Raw genomic sequence first — 4,341 nt, forward strand, 5'->3', positions numbered from 1 at the left:
AACAAGCACACACACACACACACACACAAATGGACAAATGGATATGTCCTTCGGAAAGTTCTGAAGATAGCACCCCTGCCTATTTCTAGGTAGGGACACCGGTGCTACTCGGAGTTTTATGCCACGCTGACGAACCCCTTGATACGTGGCCAGAGCATCGAAGGGCGCTTTGGCACAGCCGCGAGACTGGACCTCAAGTCCACATGTACCCGTATATACTGCGTGATGTTCTGCTGAGCCAGCGATCTAGCCCACCTCCAGTCAAAGACCGGGTACTTATTTATACTCCTGAGTCGAAAGAGGCAATTGTGTGTGAATTTGTTTTGTGTCTAAGGAAATTACGTCTGCACTCGCCTGCGAACGTACGACCTCAATGTCCCGGATGTCTCCATTGTCAAATGAAACTCTCTAACCAACGGAGCTACACATCACACACACACACACACACACACACACACACACACACACACACACACACAACAGGGTTCGAAAAATGTGTTTGAATCTGGTCGCCAGTTTGGCCACCTAGAGGAACGGTTGGTCGCCAAACTTTCAATAGTTTCTAGGTCAGTGATTCCAGAAGTAAACAAGTCATTAATATCACTGTTGGGACCCTTTCCAAGATTATTATATTTGACATTAAATTAATACCTAACTAGGAATTTGCACTGACGTTGGATGCACATTGGCTAGTAAACACACCAATCTACAGTGTTGTACTTGGGATTCTTTTTATGTAATAGTATGAGTATTCAATATTTTATAGAAACTTTCAACTAATTGTATAGCTATTACCAAACAAAAATGTGGTTTGTGTGGTTTGGTAATGTTAATTAATGTGATTATGTGGTTTGTCATCACATCCACATCCTGGCAATCCATCCAATAAGACATGAGCATTCTTTGAGTGTTCCTTAATTCTCTATATGACTCAGTGCCACTATTGATTTGCTGAGAACAGTACGTACATCGGCAACTCTCAAGGAAAAAACCCACACCCCACGTGCTTTCCTATGGGCTAGCTGTGCTAATTTTTGGAATGCACCTGATAAACTTTGTTATTGTAGCGCTTCAATAGCATGTGGCATCATTCAACACCTACATTTCACAACAGGACATGTAGAAACTTTTGTCTGAACAAAACTTTCTTAGTAGCACTAGGAGACGTATGAGCACCTGGACGTACCTCAGGTCCTGGTAGTTCTTTTGATAGAAACACACTCAGGCAGCTTGCTGCGGAAAAAGCTGTTTGTCTTGCAACTTCCTATGCCCGCCGTTTGCAAAGATCTGCATAATAGTTTTCATTTGTCTCAATAATTCAAGATGGTCACATTCTTCGTTTTCCTTTGAACAGCATAGAAAAGGATCTAGTTAGGCAGTTGCCGTCACCTTCACCTACCACTGGCTGCGGATTTCATGTTTTATTCGGGAGAAGCTGCTGCGCAATGGCATCTCGTCGATGATAGAGCTCTTGTTGAATTGGATTTGTTGGTGAAGCATATCTAGGAAGGATAGAATCCTATAGGAGTGACCACCATTGTTTGAAAAATTATACGTGCCTGCATGTTTTTAGTTGGGTTTGTCTGGAGCTGATGGCAGAGACCAATCAGATCGGTACAGGCAGTAGAGTCCACAAAAAAAGAACAGCGACGACTCGCAATAGATTGCTAGGTGATACGTTGTTACAGAATATGAGAAACAGTGTGAGACAACACAACACCAACACTCAACTGTCACACACTCACCGAGTACTGAGATATAAGAGAAAAGACACTAGTTAGTTAAACAGTCACTCTCATGTCACACTACACTAACACACAAGACACATCACCAATTCCTCTACTATCCTCATGCACTTACCAATTCATCACATTTCACAATAATTACTTGTTGTAATAAATTGTGTTATGATAAACAAACACATTGATATCTATTAGTTAAACATGCCAACTTCTCCACACCCTTAATTAACAATCTCATTTTCTGCAAGCCACATTTGTAATGCAGTTCAATACATCAATAGTTGTTCTGAAACATGAATTCAAAACAATGGAACAGCAAAAAGATATGCAACACATGTACAAAGCATGTACACATGTATGCATGCGTGTGTGCTCACAACACACACAAACACACACACACACACACACACACACACACACACACACACACACACACACACACACTCATACACACACAAACACACAAACACAAACACACACACACACACACACACACGCACACACACAGACATTCAAACACACACACACACACACACACACACACACACACACACACACACACACACACACACACACACGCACACACACACACACACACACGCACACACACACAGGATGGAAAATGGATAAGGAGCTGACGTTATACAAAGTCACGACCCGTGCAGATGGCTGAGCTCATGTGCACTACGCAGTAGTGATGGGTCGTGCTATGCAATCTCCTAGAGCTTGGCAAGGTACTAGCAAGAGCATCGACTGTGACGCCAACTGAAGTGTGGGCACACAAAGTCCCACTAGGAGCTCAAAGTGGCTGGTAAAATTTGCCACATTTGGAAGCCTTTGCACCCTCAGGCATAAACCAGGTACTCATTTATACTCCTGAGTCGAGAGAAACAATAGTGTGTAACTTTCTTTCCCAGGGAAAATATGCTATAGCTCACCATCATTGTGACTTGAACTTGGAACCCTGATTAATACTAGATGTATACACTTTCTATAGAATGACACTCTAACCAAATAAGCTATAGTGCGTGCGTGCACGTACACACACACACACACACACACACACACACACACACACACACACACACACACACACACACACACACACACACAATGGACAAATGGATATGCCCTTCGGAAAGTTCCAAAGATAGCACCCCCTGCCTATTTCTAGGTAGAGACCCGGTGCTACTCGGAGTTTTAGGCCGCGTTCACGAACCCTTGATGCGTGGCCAGAGCATCAATAGGCACTGACTTTGACGCAGCCGCGAGACTGGACCTCAAGTCCACCCATACCCGTACATACTCCGTGATGTTCTGCCAAGCCACCGGTATAGTCCACCCCCAGTCAAAGACCAGGTACTCATTTATACTCCTGAATCGACAGAGGCAATTGTGTATGACGTCTGTACTCGTCCATGAACCTACAACCTCAACGTCCCAGATGTTACTATTCTCCAAATGCAACTCTCTTACCAACTGAGCTACAGACGCAACACACATACACACAACCACACACACACACACACACACACACACACACACACACACACACACACACACACACACACACACACACACACACACACACACACACACACACACACACACACACACACACACACACACACACACACACACACACACACACACACACACACACACACACACACACACACACACACAGGGGTGTACCTAGGCCAGATCTAAGTGTGCCAAGGAACTATCCAAACTAATGGGCATGTCCAGTTGTTTGGAAACTAATTTCCAGTTCCATAACTTAGTAACTGTGTAATGAAGTGTCATCCACGCAGTCAAGAAACACAAGACAAATTTTTAGAGAAAAACAATTAAACAAACTTTAGGTGAACATTCAGAGAACTCTGGTTTGCCAAGTTGTAGACCTTCTTCCATTCACACAACTTTAGACTTGAATTTGCCCAATTACTGTCACAACACAAGTTGGTGTCTCACATAGCAACAACATCTTAGATGACAACGATGCAAACATATCTGATGAAGTAAATAAATATTAATTGCCTTGATTTGAAAAATTCACTGTATAATTATGGTATGCTGGTGAGCAGGTTTCAAGGTCATTTTCAGTGACACTCGTAAATGGATTTCTAGGCTTCTTCGTGCTTTACAATTGAATATGGAAAATTATGTACGAGTATACGAATGAACGTGAGAATGAGAATGGGTAACTTAAGGCCACATCTTAACTTAATGAAGCTTGTCACAGCCGGGACCCACCTAAATAAAGAGACCAAATACACCCCTGCACACATGTTGCAAACAACACAGACAAACACTACTCTCAATACACATTACTTTAATTCATTCAATAGATGCATTGTTTACTATTACACACACATACAGTCATGTACTCACCTAATGATGTTCATCCAGTCAATGATGGAATAAATGAGAGCAAGAGAAACATGAGAAACAGTGTGAGACAACTCAACACCAACACTCAACTGTCACACACTCACCATTCTCTGTGATATAAGAGAAAAGACACTAGTTAGTTAAACAGTCACTCTCATGTCACACTACACTAACACACATGACACATCACCAATTCCTCTACTAT

Source organism: Corticium candelabrum, chromosome 13 (genome assembly GCF_963422355.1).
Source record: "Corticium candelabrum chromosome 13, ooCorCand1.1, whole genome shotgun sequence".
Classification (NCBI taxonomy): Eukaryota; Metazoa; Porifera; class Homoscleromorpha; order Homosclerophorida; family Plakinidae; genus Corticium; species Corticium candelabrum.